Genomic DNA, 17,984 nt, shown 5'->3' with positions numbered 1-17,984 from the left:
TCCACCTGCCATCGCAACCTAATTTACCCCTGCCATATTATAATGGCGGGGGTATCGCGGCGGATGCAAAGTGCGTCTGCCGCTTTTCTGTCGGTCAGCAATCTTTTGGATTGCGGGACGGGCGGACTTGAGCCACAATATGGTGGTAGTGGTTGTATATTAGTATGTGTGGCTTTTAATGCCTTTCCATGGTGGCGATGCTGCCATGGAACGGCTGGCAGGGACTTGTTTTGGGGGCCCGTTGCCCGCAGTGTAAAAAAATGCAGATCGCGACAGCCAGGGTGAAGGTCTCATCCTAATTAGCGGTGCGGGACTGTGGCATTCTAATAACCCCCTTCGTGTTTGTTACTTGAAAATCCATGAAAATAAAATGAAAGAAAAGAAAAGGAAATGGTTTTTCATGGCATTCGGCCATGTTACACATAATGCTTGTATAATTTGGAAACACATCACCTATGTGGAAAACATGATATATTTCCCGCAGTTTACATCAACATTTCTAGTGATACCAATAGAGAGTGATTTATACCTCTATAAGGGCATGAATCGGAAAACTTACAATAGGGTCCTAAAATGATACATAACACAACACCCACCAGGGTTTCTCTTGGTGGCATGCTTCATGGGTTCTTCCCATTCAGCTGTGGAATGGGGCGTGCTACGACCTACATGTTTACATGGGAGCACTGTGTTGTAGGTGTACGTGATAGATGAAGGAAAATATAGGAGTGGGGGGTTTGTGGAAAAATGTAGTGTTAAAAATACCTGGCTGGTAGGACATTTTTTTTGTTGTTCCTCTATCCGGTATGATTAAAAAATGGGGAACTCGGAACTCAATGGAAATAATGGTATTGAATTCCGCTGGTCAGTCAACATGTTTCTAGCCATGCCCCAACCGTTTTCTCAAGGTCCAAGGGTTATTGCTCCCGGATACCACTCCTGTATATCTCAAATTAGGAATATCATTGCTTGTTGTAGAAAACAGAAAACCAATAAATAGATAAATACATACAGCACCGCTAAGGGGGTGATTAGGATGGTGGGTGGATCGCTATGATCCACCTGCCATCGCAACCTAATTTACCCCTGCCATATTATAATGGCGGGGGTATCGCGGCGGATGCAAAGTGCGTCTGCCGCTTTTCTGTCGGTCAGCAATCTTTTGGATTGCGGGACGGGCGGACTTGAGCCACAATATGGTGGTAGTGGTTGTATATTAGTATGTGTGGCTTTTAATGCCTTTCCATGGTGGCGATGCTGCCATGGAACGGCTGGCAGGGAATTGTTTTGGGGGCCCGTTGCCCGCAATGTAAAAAAATGCAGATCGCGACAGCCAGGGTGAAGGTCTCATCCTAATTAGCGGTGCGGGACTGTGGCATTCTAATAACCCCCTTCGTGTTTGTTACTTGAAAATCCGTGAAAATAAAATGAAGGAAAAGAAAAGGAAATGGTTTTTCATGGCATTCGGCCATGTTACACATAATGCTTGTATAATTTGGAAACACATCACCTATGTGGAAAACATGATATATTTCCCGCAGTTTACATCAACATTTCTAGTGATACCAATAGAGAGTTTTTTTTCTCAAAAGGATTACTCTAAAAAGGCACAGACAGGACATCCATACATATAACACAAGTTGTGATTAAATGGCATAAACACATCCAAGTTAATTGCCTCCATTTGGCTTTATGAGACCATACAGGGGAACGGACGCCTGTAGTCACACTCTGTATAAGGAAGTCAATAGAAAACAGGGTCATTTAGGGAAACAGAGTTTTGCAATACTCTAAAAAAAGCGGGAAGACTTTATTGTTGAAGGGTAGCTGTGCCTTACTTATTCCGTCAAGGCAACTCTCTCACTCGAGGCGAAACTCCCACCCATGACTCTGTAGGTACCAGCCATTTGTATCGCCACACTATTTGGCTGCGCTGCGGTGGGGAGAAGTAGGCCTCCACGTGTCTAGGGAAGACTAGGACGCCGACCTCTCAAAATGGCTGCAGCAGATAATACCACTTCCTGGTTTCCATGTCCTTCCTCTATAAAAGTGCTGTTGGCCACTGAAAGAAAGGAGGTTCTGTTTGAAAGGCCCATAATTAATCAAAATGGAAAAATCAAGAAAAATAAAGTGAGAGATTGTTCATGAAAAAAGTATTTTACATAAGTTTTCATGAAAAAGATGGGGGATGGATGGCAGTAACCAGATTGCTCTTAACCATTTCGTTGGTAAAAATGGGTCATAATACCAATCTTACTCAATTTCCTAAGGAAGTGAAAATCCACACTTGTGCTATTTGGTATTTAAGGGATTGGCCCCAGGGTATTATTCCGTTCAGTTCATCAATGTGTGTTTTCAAACGGAACACCCAAGTGATCATATAAACTACACATTGGGAGATACAGTTTGTTAATTGTCTTACTTCCCAAGTAGTGTTGTTATTAAATGTGATCTTTTGTGTTGGCTGAGTGAGGTGGCAAACACTACAGCTACCACAGGGGTGATGACCTTTTATTGGGGTAATCCGAACTTGGTCCTCTCTAGTGTCATTGATCCTCTGCGTAAGTGTTTGGACTGACATGTCCCGGAGTCCACACCCTCGTTTGTGTGAAAACATTGTTTTGGAAATTTGCAGAGTACCACTGTTTAGTGTGCGCCAATGTTTATGATGATCTTACACACTTGATTAGATGCTAAACTGTGAGTTATAATGCATATAAGTAATTCTTATTTCTCTTTAGGAGGTACTATCTCTAGTAGTGACGCCCTGTTATTATTCTTAGCATGTTTTCGGGCTTGGGATATGATTTTTTTAGGATAATTTCTAGCTTCTAATTTAGAAGCCAGGTCCTTAGACTGTCTTTTGCAGTCACTGAGCTTGGCACAATACTGTCTCAGTCGCAGAAATTGGCTGAATGGTAAGTTTTCTTTAAGGTGTCTCAGATGGAAACTGTCAAAAAGAAGAAGACAATTGTTCACTGTAGGTTTTATGTGGGTGGTTGTTCTCAGGGTACCTTCATCTAGAATGATGTTCAAGTCTAGGAAAACTAGATCTGTTTTGGACAGAGTGTGTGTAAATTTCCCAAAAATCCATTCTGTCTGTTTAGCCATTTTAAGAAACCCAGAGGTCTGGTTTCATCTCCCTGTCATATCATCAATGTATCGTTTCCACAGGTTTACTGACACAACATCGATGTCACAAACATTGATGTAAACAATATCGATGAAAAAATATAGACTACAAACATATCAACTCCCTATACGTAAACAGGTAAGTACAAAAATATTGACTAAAACATATTGGTGTAAAAAATATACATGTACAAAATATTGATATATATATATATATATATATATATATATATATATATATATATATATATATATATATAAAAAAAAAATAAAAGAATATGTATTAATGATATTAAATATTAAAATTAATTTTAACAAAACAAAATACTTTTAATATACATATTAACAAAATATAACAAATAAACTTTACTAAAAAAGATATACACACAAACATAATTTATACATATATATATATATATTCACTGAAAAAGCCATAGGTTTCAGGGACGTTATAGTTAGAAATTTTCATTTTAAAAACCTTTGAAATTCACTGAAACAAGCATAGGTTTCAGGGACATTATAGTTAGAAATTAGCATTTAAAAACCTTAGAAATTCACAAAAAAAACATAGGTTTCAGGGACGTTAAAGTTAGTTGGAGATTTCACTTGTACAAAACCATAGAAATTTGTCCGTTATAGTTAGTAGACCTAACTATAACTCGCGCCCCCGCAATGCACTGCTGATGATGTCACATCTTATATCACTCATGACATGCTCAGTGACATTATTGATGACATCACTGATGACATTTCAAATGACATCATCCAGTGAGTGTGTGTTTCTGTAAAGTATAAAAATATGTTTTATATATATATGCCCCTTTGTTGGTTCTTTCTGCACATCTATTCTTCTTCCTTCACTTTTCTTCGACTTTAGGGACTTCTGTTGCCTCTTTCTGCATTTGTCTTGCTTCTTTCTGCGCTTTTCTTCCTCTTTCTTCACATATCCTACCTTTGTAGGCATAGTTGGAAATTAGCATTTAAAAAACCTTTGAAATTTACTGAAAAAAACATAGGTTTCAGGGACTTTATAGTTAGAAATTTTCATTAAAAAACCTTTGAAATTCACTGAAAAAACCATAGGTTTCAGGGACGTTATAGTTAAAAATTAGCATTTAGTGGTGTCATTTGAGATGTCACCAGTGATGTCATTGAGCATGCCATGAGTGATGTAATATGTGACATCATCAGCAGTGCATTGCGGGGGCACGAGTTATAGTTGGTCTACTAACTATAACGGCCGAATTTCTAAGGCTTTTTCAGTGAACTTCTAAGGTTTTTTAAATGGCAATTTCTATCTATAACGTCCCTGAAAGTTCGGGCTGGACTGTTCCCATGAGGCACAGGGTCAGACTGATATGCATATAGCCATGTCTGAACTGGGGTGGCAGAGTGGGCTAAAGAACGGTGATGGATCAAACCCAGATCTTTTGACTGGGTGTGAGTGTTTGATTGGTTCAGATGCTCCGTCCATCACCACCCCCTTTTGTACCGCTTTGGCCGCCATAAGTGTGGCAGGGTATGCTCAGACGTGAGTCCCTTACTCACTTTGCCACCGGATTCAAGCAAGCCGGGCTGAATATGGCTGGAATGCCAGAAACCGGTCCTCGGAAGCTTGTTTCCGGACCAGGGAAGGCATGGCTTGGCAGTTCGGGCTGGACTGTTCCCATGAGGCACAGGGTCAGACTGATTTGCATATAGCCATGTCTGAACTGGGGTGGCAGAGTGGGCTAAAGAACGGTGATGGATCAAACCCAGATCTTTTGACTGGGTGTGAGTGTTTGATTGGTTCAGCTGCTCCGTCCATCACCACCCCCTTTTGTACCGCTTTGGCCGCCATAAGTGTGGCAGGGTATGCTCAGACGTGAGTCCCTTGCACACTTTGCACTGGATTCAAGCAAGCCGGGCTGAAGACGGCTGGAATGCCAGAAACCGGTCCTCGGAAGCTTGTTTCCGGTCCAGGGAAGGCATGGCTTGGCAGTTCGGGCTGGACTGTTCCCATGAGGCACAGGGTCAGACTGATTTGCATATAGCCATGTCTGAACTGGGGTGGCAGAGTGGGCTAAAGAACGGTGCTGGATCAAACCCAGATCTTTAGACTGGGTGTGAGTGTTTGATTGGTTCAGATGCTCCGTCCATCACCACCCCCTTTTGTACCGCTTTGGCTGCCATAAGTGTGGCAGGGTATGCTCAGACGTGAGTCCTTTGCTCACTTTGCCACTGGATTCAAGCAAGCCGGGCTGAAGACGGCTGGAATGCCAGAAACCGGTCCTCGGAAGCATGTTTCCGGTCCAGGGAAGCTATGGCTTGGCAGTTCGGGCTGGACTGTTCCCATGAGGCACAGGGTCAAACTGATTTGCATATAGCCATGTCTAAACTTGGGTGGCAGAGTGGGCTAAAGAACGGTGATGGATCAAACCCAGATCTTTTGACTGGGTGTGAGTGTTTGATTGGTTCTGATGCTCCGTCCATCACCACCCCCTTTTGTACCGCTTTGGCCGCCATAAGTGTGGCAGGGTATGCTCAGACGTGAGTCCCTTGCTCACTTTGCCATTGGATTCAAGCAAGCCGGGCTGAAGACGGCTGGAATGCCAGAAACCGGTCCTCGGAAGCTTGTTTCCGGTCCAGGGAAGGCATGGCTTGGCAGTTCGGGCTGGACTGTTCCCATGAGGCACAGGGTCAGACTGATTTGCATATAGCCATGTCTGAACTGGGGTGGCAGAGTGGGCTAAAGAACGGTGATGGATCAAACCCAGATCTTTTGACTGGGTGTGAGTGTTTGATTGGTTCAGATGCTCTGTCCATCACCACCCCCTTTTGTACCGCTTTGGCCGCCATAAGTGTGGCAGGGTATGCTCAGACGTGAGTCCCTTGCTCACTTTGCCACTGGATTCAAGCAAGCCGGGCTGAAGACGGCTGGAATCCCAGAAACCGGTCCTCGGAAGCTTGTTTCCGGGTTCAGGGAAGGCATGGCTTGGCAGTTCGGGCTGGACTGTTCCTATGAGGCACAGGGTCAGACTGATTTGCATATAGCCATGTCTGAACTGGGGTGGCAGAGTGGGCTAAAGAACGGTGATGGATCAAACCCAGATCTTTTGACTGGGTGTGAGTGTTTGATTGGTTCAGATGCTCCGTCCATCACCACCCCCTTTTGTACCGCTTTGGCCACCATAAGTGTGGCAGGGTATGCTCAGACGTGAGTCCCTTGCTCACTTTGCACTGGATTCAAGCAAGCCGGGCTGAAGACGGCTGTAATGCCAGAAACCGGTCCTCGGAAGCTTGTTTCCGGTCCAGGGAAGGCATGGCTTGGCAGTTCGGGCTGGACTGTTCCCATGAGGCACAGGGTCAGACTGATTTGCATATAGCCATGTCTGAACTGGGGTGGCAGAGTGGGCTAAAGAACGGTGATGGATCAAACCCAGATCTTTTGACTGGGTGTGAGTGTTTGATTGGTTCAGATGCTCCGTCCATCACCACCCCCTTTTGTACCGCTTTGGCCGCCATAAGTGTGGCAGGGTATGCTCAGACGTGAGTCCCTTGCTCACTTTGCCACTGGATTCAAGCAAGCCGGGCTGAAGACGGCTGGAATGCCAGAAACCGGTCCTCGGAAGCTTGTTTCTGGTCCAGGGAAGGCATGGCTTGGCAGTTCGGGCTGGACTGTTCCCATGAGGCACAGGGTCAAACTGATTTGCATATAGCCATGTCTGAACTTGGGTGGCAGAGAGGGCTAAAGAACGGTGATGGATCAAACCCAGATCTTTTGACTGGGTGTGAGTGTTTGATTGGTTCAGATGCTCCGTCCATCACCACCCCCTTTTGTACCGCTTTGGCCGCCATAAGTGTGACAGGGTATGCTCAGACGTGAGTCCCTTGCTCACTTTGCCACTGGATTCAAGCAAGCCGGGCTAAAGACGGCTGGAATGCCAGAAACCGGTCCTCGGAAGCTTGTTTCCGGTCCAGGGAAGGCATGGCTTGGCAGTTCGGGCTGGACTGTTCCCATGAGGCACAGGGTTAGACTGATTTGCATATAGCCATGTCTGAACTGGGGTGGCAGAGTGGGCTAAAGAACGGTGATGGATCAAACCCAGATCTTTTGACTGGGTGTGAGTGTTTGATTGGTTCAGATGCTCCGTCAATCACCACCCCCTTTTGTACCGCTTTGGCCGCCATAAGTGTGGCAGGGTATGCTCAGACGTGAGTCCCTTGCTCACTTTGCCACTGGATTCAAGCAAGCCGGGCTGAAGACGGCTGGAATCCCAGAAACCGGTCCTCGGAAGCTTGTTTCCGGTTCAGGGAAGGCATGGCTTGGCAGTTCGGGCTGGACTGTTCCTATGAGGCACAGGGTCAGACTGATTTGCATATAGCCATGTCTGAACTGGGGTGGCAGAGTGGGCTAAAGAACGGTGATGGAGCAAACCCAGATCTTTTGACTGGGTGTGAGTGTTTGATTGGTTCAGATGCTCCGTCCATCACCACCCCCTTTTGTACAGGTGGTTAGAGGACTACATGGGTAGTACACAAGGATTATCGCAGTGCTTGTGTTAGTGCCTGGATCATTGCATGACTACATGGGTAGTGACTGGATGATTAGAGTACTGCAAGGAGAGTGCATGGTGAATTTATAAGCGCGTGAGTTTTGGTGCAGTGATTGGATAAAGACATAGGACTGGCTGGGTGATTGGAGGACTGCATAGGTAGTACCAGGGAGATTACTGGACTGCACAGGTAGTCCTCAGTGGATTGCAGCAGTGCATGTGTTAGTGACTGGGTCATTGCATACGTACATGGGCAGTGACTGGATGATTGGAGTGCTGCAAGGACAGTGCATGGTGATTTTATGACTGCTTGGGTTTTGGCGGAGTGATTGGATAAGTACATAGTGCTGGCTGGGTGATTGGAGGAGTGCATGGGTAGTGACAGAGGGATTTCTGGAGTGCATGGGTACTACCGGGGTAATTGGAGGAGTGAATCAGTAGTATGTAGGTGGTTAGAGGTCTGCATGGGAAGTGCTTAGGGGATTGTAGCAGTGCTTGTGTTAGTTCCTGGGCCATTCCATGAGTACATCGGTACTGACTGGAAGATTAGAGTACTGCAAGGAGAGTGCATGGTGAATTTATAAGTGCTTGGGTTTTGGTGGAGTGATTGGATAAGTACATGGTGCTGGCTGGGTGATTGAAGGAGTACATGGGTACTGACAGGGTGATGGCTGGACTGCATGGCTAGTGCTTAGGGTATTGTAGCAGTGCATGTGTTAGTGTATGGGTCATTGCATGAGTGCATGGGTACTGACTGGATGATTAGAGTACTGCAAGGAGAGTGCATGGTGAATTTATAAGTACTTGGGTTTTGGAGGTGTGATTGGATAAGTACACACATGTCAAATCAGTCCAGCCCCCTCCCTTCACCACTGTGCAAATGCACCTCTTGGCAGGTTTTAAGTTGCGGGATTAATTCCCCTTGAATACTGGGGGTCCCTGGGGGCCAACTAGCCCACCATGTACCTCCAGTAAGTGCCACAGAGCTGTGTTGCAGAGAGGTGGTCCAAAGCCACGCCCCTTTTTTACACCTCTCTGCAATGCAGCTCTGTGGCGCTTACTGGAGGGAGGCACCTGGTGGGCTAGTTGGACCCAAGGGACCCTCGGGATAAAAGGGGACTTGATCCCCCAACTTACATCGCACGAGATTGCCCATTTGCACAGTGGTGAAGGGACCGGGTGGGGCCTGATGTGACAGGTGTGCACACACGCCCTGTGGCGTGTTTTAAATTGGGGGATTAAGTCCCCTTGAATCCTGAGGGTCCCTGGGCCCCAACTAGCCCACCAGGGTACTACAGTAAGCACCACAGAGCTGTGTTGCAGAGAGGTGATCCAAGGCCACGTCCCTTTTTTCACCTTTCTGCAGGAGCTGACCAGAGCGGGCCACTAGGTATGAAAATTTCACGAAGATCCGTCAACCAGCGCCAAAGATATTGAGAAAACAAAAAATGCTTTTCCTATGGAAACTAGGTCCTAACTATGACTACCTACTGGCGACATAAACATACAAAATATATATTAATGATTTAAAATATAAGAAAAAAATTCTATAATAAATTAAAACATTAAACTATTCAAAAATATTTAAATTGACCAATGCAGTCAGTGCATAAGTAGGGAAAGTGTTGGATAGCGGAGAGGTAAAAGTTTTTATTCCCACTTCATTAACTACAACAGTGGGGAAAGTGTTGGATAGCGAAAGGGTATAAATTACCATTCCAACTCCAATGAGTGCAACAGTAGGGTAAGTGTTGCAAAGGGGAGGGGTAGAATTGACTATTTCCACTCTAGTGAGGGCAACAGTAGGGAAATTGTTGGATAGTGGAGGGCTAAAAATTGCTATTCCGACTCCAATGAGTGCAACACTAAAGAAAGTGTTGGATGGCACTCTAATGAGTACAACAGTAGGGAAAGTGTTGGATAGTGAATCGGTAAAAATTACTATTCCCACTCCAGTGAGTGCAACAGTAGGGTAAGCATTGGATAGCGGAGGGATTAAAATAACTAATCAAACTCCAGTGAGTGCAACAGTAGGGAAAGTGGTCGATAGCGGAAGGATAAATATTACTATTCCCACTCCAATAAGAGCAACAGTAGGGAAAGTGTTAGATAGCGAAGGAATACAATTATTATTCTCACTCCAGTCAGTTAAAAAATAAATATTTAAAAATAAAAAAATATTATTATAAATATTAATAAATACATTTATAAATATGTAAACATTTTAAATACCAATATATTTAATATATAAAAAGAAAACTTTTTATAATATTAATTACAGCTAACAAATTCCTACAAATATTGTATTAAATAAAATAAAAAATGTAATTTCCCAAAATAAATATTTTAAAGTAGAAAATATTTGCAAACAAAACCATTTATTATTACATAAATGTATTTCTTTTATTTCCTATTCTATAACACCAGACGTATCACAACACACTACAAAATTTGGAAAAAAATATACTTCCGTAAATAACATAATTATCAATTAATATTATTAATAATAAAAGCTATTAATAAACATTAATGAACTATCACACTTTAACCCTATAATACCCACAACACACACCTAAATTAAACTGTAAAATAATAATTACACAATTAAAACCTATTTTAAAATTACAAACTATTACTATTCAACAACTAATTATAAAGTAATGTATTTTATACCACCCTTTCCCCTTTAAAAGTGAAAACAATACACAAAGAATATACAATTAGCTAAAAAAAATATCCAAAAATTAACATTAACTAACTATATACTAACTAAACAGAAATTACTCCCCACCCGTTAACCCTATAACCACTACACCTAAAATGATTTACACAATTACCATCATTAATTTTTAAGTACATTAATTAATAACCATTAACAAATAATTATTAATAAAAAATCTATAAATAACTTATACCCTTTACCCCGATAAACCCCAAAACACACACCTAAAATAATTACACAATTATCGAAATGAATTACCAATTAATTCATATTAATTAACATCTAATTATTCATTAATTATTCATTAATTTACACATTTAAAACTATAACTTCTCAATTCAATAAATATTAATAAATAAAAAGTAATCATTTATTTAATATAATTAAATTAGTTTCCATCCTATTCCCCTATAAGCCCACAACCCGCTACGGAACTAAAAGCACAAAATACAACAACAAAAAATTAATAACTACCAAACAATGAACACATATATTAAGAGATATAAACAATTCTTATACTAAAAAATCCATCATATACATTTAAAATATACACTAAAAAAGCATAACATTGATTAAAATCTCGTTATTTTTAACAACTATATTTTTGCAAACAATATTAAACACTTCAATATTTTTTAAATCAATATTACTTACCTTAAGTCGATATTCTTGACCACAATATTCTTGCTGTCAATATTTTCTCAGTGACATTATTTGTGACTCTATATTTCTGCCAGTCGATATTTACCACTCAATATTGTGTCTCATCACCATTTTCACACATTAATATGAGTGAGGTATGGGTTGTGCGGGCATAGGATTTTATGTTTCTCCAGGTGGTGTACATTGAGACTAGCTATGCTCGGTGCAGAGGTGCTGCTCATGGTGGACCCGTGTTTTTGTAAGTACAGAGTTTCTTCAAATCTAAAAAAAATTTAAAGGTTAGGGCCCATTTACAGCATTCTATAACCAAGTTTCTTAGGGTCTGGCATTCCCACTCGACCTTGAATAATACATCCTCAATTATGTTGAGGGTCTCGTCATGTGGGAGACTAGTGTACAGACTTTCAATATCTAAGCCCAATCAAATTTTACTTATTAGGGTCAAAGGTTATGTTTTTTAGAAGTCTTTGGTGTCTTCGGTGTCTTTCACATAGGTGTCTGTGTTTTGAATGATTTGTCTTAAAAAAACATCTGCAAACTTGGAAAAAGGTTTTAAAATTGAACATATCCCAGATACAATCAGATGCAATCAGTGACCCTAGTGGGTTTGTCTGATTCTTGTGTATTTTGGGGGTGATGTGAAAATAAGGAGTGATATGGGACCTATTAACTAGGAAATCACTTTCTTTCTGGGATATCCAATTGTGTGCCAGTGTTTCTGTAGTATGTGCTTATTTAATTATTTCATTGTAATTCCATATTAACAATGTAATGTTGAATGTGTATTCCCCTTTAAGCATGTAGTGTGCTCATTTGAATTATAGGTTCTATGTTCTAATGTGTACTTGTGGATTCACTGGCAATCAGTTCCTGTAGACAGCTGATGTACTAGGACGTGCTCATTTGTAAGGAATAAACTCAACTGCATTTATTTGAATATCTTCCTGGAATTCATTGTTTCTACAAATTGGCGACGAATGGGATCTTTAAAGAACAAGGATCAATCAATCAATCAATCAGTACATTTATAGAGCGCACTACTCACCCGTAGGGTCTCAAGGCGCTAGGAGGGGGGGTGCCTCTACTGCTCGAACAGCCAGGTCTTAAGCTTCTTCCTGAAGGAGAGGTGGTCCTGGGTCAGGCGCAGGTCGGTCGGGAGGGAGTTCCAGGTCTTGGCGGCCAGGTAGGAGAAGGACCTTCCTCCTGTTGTCGCTCTTCGGATGCGGGGGACGGCGGCGAGGGTGTGGCTGGTTGATCTGAGGTGGCGCTTGGGAGCGTAGAAGTTGATTCGGTTGTTGAGGTAGCTCGGGCCTTGGTTGTGTAGGGCTTTGTGTGCGTGGGTGAGGAGTCGGAAGGTGATTCTCTTGTTGACGGGGAGCCAGTGCAGGTCTCTCAGGTGCCCGGAGATGTGGCTGTTTCGTGGGATGTCGAGGATGAGTCTGGCTGAGGCGTTCTGGATCCGCTGTAGTCTCTTCTGGAGCTTGGCAGTGGTTCCGGCGTAGAGGGCGTTGCCGTAGTCCAGTCGGCTGGTGACGAGGGCCTGGGTGACAGTCTTCCTGGTCTCGGTGGGGATCCACCAGAAGATCTTCCGTAGCATGCGCAGGATGTTGAAGCATGACGAGGAGACGGCGTTGACTTGTCTGGTCATGGAGAGGGAGGAGTCCAGGATGAAGCCCAGGTTGCGTGCGTGGTCCGTCGGTTTGGGTGCGGTGCCCAGGGCGGGGGGCCACCAGGAGTCGTCCCAGGCGGAGGGCGAGGAGCCCAGGATGAGGACCTCCGTCTTGTCTGAGTTCAGTTTCAGGCGGCTGGTCGTCATCCACTCGGCTACATCTCTCATCCCTTCGTGCAGGTTGGCTCTGGCGGCGGCGGGGTCGTTGGTCAGGGAGAGGATCAGTTGGGTGTCGTCGGCGTAGGAGATTATGTTGAGGTTGTGTTGGCGTGCGATGGCCGCGAGGGGGCTCATGTAGACGTTGAAGAGGGTGGGACTCAACGAGGATCCTTGAGGGACGCCGCAGATGACTTCGGTGGCCTCTGATTTGTACGGTGGTAGGCGGACTCTCTGTGTTCTTCCGTCGAGGAAGGAGGTGATCCATTCCAGTGCCTTCTCCTGGATTCCGATGTTGCCAAGGCGCTGTACTAGGGTGCGGTGGCAGACAGTGTCGAATGCCGCGGAGAGGTCCAGGAGGATGAGGGCCGCTGTTTCTCCGTTGTCCATCAGGGTTCGGATGTCATCGGTGGCAGCGATGAGGGCGGTCTCGGTGCTGTGGTTGGCTCGGAAGCCAGACTGTGAAGGGTCGAGGGATCCATTTGTCTCGAGGAAGGCGGCCAGCTGTTTGTTGACGGTCTTTTCGATGACTTTGGCCGGGAACGGGAGGAGCGAGATGGGACGGTAATTCTTGAGTTCGGTGGGGTCCGCTGTAGGTTTCTTGAGTAGAGCGCTGAGTTCGGCGTGCTTCCAGCTCTCAGGGAAGGTGGCGTTGTCGAAGGAGGTGTTGATAATGTCCCACAGGTGGGGTGCGATGACAACGTCGGCCTTGTTGAAGACGTGGTGAGGGCAGGGGTCGGTTGGAGATCCGGAGTGGATGGAGTTCATCGTGCGGATGGTGTCTTCGGTGCTGATCGGGGTCCAGGCACGGAGGGTGGTGGTGGGTGGCGTTGCTGCGGTTGTGGCGTGCGTTGGTTGGATGCTGAAGCTGTTGTGTATGTCCGCGATCTTGTTGTGGAAGTAGGAGGCGAGGGAGTTGCAGAGGTCTTGCGATGGGGTGATGTCGTTGTTTCCGGCGTTGGGGTTGGAGAGCTCTTTCACGATGTTGAAGAGTTCCTTGCAGTTGTGTGCGTTGTTGTCCAGACGGTCCTTGTATGCAGTTTTCTTGGTGGCGCGGATCAGTTGGTGGTGTTTCCGGGTGGCGAGCTTGAGGGTGGACATGTTGTTCATTGTTGGTTCCCTTCTCCATACTTTCTCGAGGGCTCGGCAGTTCTTCTTGGAGCTCTTGAGTTCGTCGGTGAACCATGGGGTTTTTCTGCTGCCGGGTCTGCTGGGCGGGGTCCTCAGAGGGGCGAGTTCGTCCGCGCAGTTGCTGATCCACTTCGTGAGGTTGGAGGATCATAATTCTTCTAATTTTTTTTAACCAGTTTAGAAATTTTTAAACCGCTTTTTTTTTTTAGAAGAAAATTTCCGGACAGACTACCAATATTGCTGGTTACTCTTCTATTTTTAGACTCTTTCCACAAATCGTGAGTAGACTTGTGCTTTTCTAGTCACTTTACAGCATTCCTCATTTGTAAAACGGACTCACCCTGCTGTTTGTTTTTCTTCGAACTTCTTCTGCGATGTAACGCGCAGCCTCGAGACATTCCAGTGCTTAGCAATGCGTATTGTTTCATCAACGAACTCCTTCCGAGTTGATGATGTTGTATTGCAACCTTGAGGCACAGGAAGTCAGCACTTGTCAGAGGTCACGTCACGTAAATCACGTGTGTACGTGCCTCCATTTCTAAATTCTTTGAGGCATTTGGATGTTTTTTTAAGCATTTGGGCACGTCAGTTCTTCGTTTCTTCAGCGATATTAAACAGCGCTTTCACTAATTCAGCCAGCAGTAACCAGCATTGTAAGTTTATTCCGGTCATTTCGTTTTTATTTCAATTATTTTTAATTTTCAACTTCTTCTTCAGATTTAAACAGCGTTTTCGATGGTTTAACCAGCATTATAGTTATTCAAGTTTTACTTCTATTATTATTATTTGTATTACTATTTTGTTGTTACAATTTCTTCAACAATTCTAGTGGTAATTCTGCTTCTACTTCAAGCAACTTGTCATCTTCTTCATGCATAAATATTAATATCAGTACTCCTAAAGAGTTTTTGATCTCTCCTGGTGAGCCAATTATAAAGTGGTCTGAATGGAAGGATTATTTTCTTAATTATATAGCCACTTTAGTAGACAATGTTGGTTCCTTGACTCCTGAACGAAAGATGAGGATGCTTTTGCATAGTCTTGGTCCAGAAGGTTTAAGGATTTACAATCAGATGCAAAAGCCGGAGAGATCTGGTGATATTGACATATTTAACGCAGCCCTTTCTGATTTAACTGAACATTATTCACCTACTGTATGCATTGGTGTTACTAGGCGAGCATATTTCAAAAGAAAAAAATTGGAGAATGAATCTGTGGAGGAGTATGTTTCACAGTTAAAACTATTAGCCATGCATTGCAGATTTGGTGTTTACACGATGAACTCATTCGTGATCAAGTTGTTGTTTGCTCCAGAAATAAAAGTATCCAGGATAAACTTTGGATTGAAGGAGAATCGTGTCTGAAGGATGTAATTACTTTATTGAAAAAGGCTGAACTCTCAGATAGGAGTTCTAAAGCTCCTTCGGAACAATCGGAATCTTCGATCACCCCTACTTCCACTGTTAACAAAGTATCTATAAAAAAAAACAGTGGTGATGCATCTAAAAAAAAAAACATATCACATGAGGAGTTTACTGAAAAATAGAGTTCCTTTTGTATGGTCTCAGGATTGTCAACAAGCTTTTGAGGTTATAAAGAAAGCTGTGTGTTGTGCTCCTAACCTTCAAGGTTTTGACCCAGTTGCCACCACATTTATCACCACAGATGCTAGATCCAGAGGGTTAGGAACGGTTTTGAGCCAAATATCTGAGCGTAATTTAGAAGTGATAATTGCATTTGCTTCTAGGTCCTTAACGTCCACTGAGGAAAAGTATTCAGTTATTGAGAGGGAGACATTGGCTGTTGTATGGGGACTAGAACATTTTAGGAAGTTTGTGTGGGGTAAGTTCTTCTACGTGAGATCTGACCATAAGCCACTCACAAAGTTACTTACTACTGATGGTCTTTTGAGAACTACTGCTAGGATAGCTAGGCTTTCTATGCGTTTACAGGACTTCCTGTTTGAGGTTAGGTATGTTCCAGGGGCAAAAAATGGGATTGCGGATTTCTTAAGTAGATTTTCTTTACCTTTTTTTGAGGAAGATAGGAATTCTTGGAATGATTTTTCCGTGGCTAATGTTGTTGCCAATGACAAAGTTTTTGAATCTATTTCTTCTGAACAATGGTCTATTACTGATTTAAATGACAGTGTTTTGAGTATGGTTAGGTCTAAAATGATAAATGGTTGGAATGGTTTTTCTAAGAAGGATTTGAATGATGTCATGAGAGGTTTTTGGGAGGTCAGAGACGAACTCTCTATTTCTGATAATTTTCTCGTTAGAGGTGATAAAATCATTCCTCCAGAGTCTTTAAGAGATAAAATCATACAGCTGTCTCATGAAGGTCATCCTGGGATTTCTCGGACCGAGTCTAGAGTTAGGGATCAGTATTGGTGGCCTGGAATGGATTGTAAAATAGAGAAGTTTGTTAGGGCGTGTATCAATTGTGAGATTTCAGATAAATCAAAAAAAACTTTTAATCCACCTCTAGGAGAAGTTACTTCTCCGAATCTTCCTTGGGAGGATCTGGCAATGGATATTATGGGTCCTATCAGTTGGTTTGATCAAACAGTTAGATTTATTATTGTATTGGTGGATCTGTTTTCAAGGTGGTTTGAGCTAAAGGTGGTTAGCAAAGCTAATGCTGTTAATGTTATTGATTTTTTGGAAAACACCTTCGTACAAGAAGGTTGTCCATCATCTATTCTTACAGATAATGGTGCACAATTTAAATCCAAGGAAATGCATTGTTTCTTCATATCTAAAGGGATTAAACATAAACTATCTCCACTATATCATCCTTCTTGCAATGGAGTAGTGGAGAGACTTAACAGAATTATTAAGAGTACTCTACAATTGTGCATCAAGTCTAAATTAGAATGGGAGAGTGAATTATTGAAGATGTTGTGGGCTTATCGTATTACACCCCATCCATCTTTGGGTATGAGTCCATTTTCTCTTATGAGATGTAGGAAGCCCTTGTCTAAGACTAATCCTAGTTGGATGAAGAAGAATGATATGTGTTTTTATGACATTGATAAGATAAAATCGAATCTTGTTCTGTCGCAAGCTAAAAATAAGGTTTATTATGACGCAAAACATGGCTCTAAACCTGTTAAATTGCGTGTTGGGCAATGGGTTTCTATAAAAAATCCTAGAAGAGTTTGCAAGGGGCAGAATAAGTTTGATTCTCCAAAGAAAATTGTTAAGATTCACCAGAATTCAGTCACCCTGAATAATGGTGAGAAGTGGCATCTTAGTCGCTTAGCTTTAACACAACCTTCAATTGTCATTGATCCTGGTGATTCTGGCCATGTTTCCATGGACGAGTCTCGGGGGCATTTTTGGTGTTTTGACAAACATAAGAATGATAAAGAGGATGTGCATAATGATGGGAATCAAGTAAATCTTGAATTGCCATCCAATTCTTTGGAAGAAAATGTAATTGCCGATAATTACTTTTGTAACGATGAAAGAGACAAAAATACTAATGTTGATCAGAAATCTTCGTTTGGGAGGACTGTGAAGAAACCTATGAAATTTAAGGAGTTTATAGTTTATAAGTAATTATTTTTTTAATTTTTTGAAAAAGGGAAGATATGTAGTATGTGCTTATTTAATTATTTCATTGTAATTCCATATTAACAATGTAATGTTGAATGTGTATTCCCCTTTAAGCATGTAGTGTACTCATTTGAATTATAGGTTCTATGGTCTAAGGTGTACTTGTGGATTCACTGGCAAGCAGTTCCTGCAGACAGCTGATGTACTAGGACGTGCTCATTTGTAAGGAATAAACTCAACTGCATTTATTTGAATATCTTCCTGGAATTCATTGTTTCTACAGTTTCCTCTGTCATAATGGCTATATGTTCCGGGAGTGACTCAATAGAGTCTTTCCTCAGTGATTCTTAATTCTTAGTGTAATTTAGCAGGCGAAGGCATTCAGGTCGGTATGCCTTGGTTGTCTGTAGAAC

Source organism: Lissotriton helveticus, chromosome 3_1 (genome assembly GCF_964261635.1).
Source record: "Lissotriton helveticus chromosome 3_1, aLisHel1.1, whole genome shotgun sequence".
Lineage (NCBI taxonomy): Eukaryota > Metazoa > Chordata > Amphibia > Caudata > Salamandridae > Lissotriton > Lissotriton helveticus.
This window is presented reverse-complemented; position numbering follows the sequence as displayed.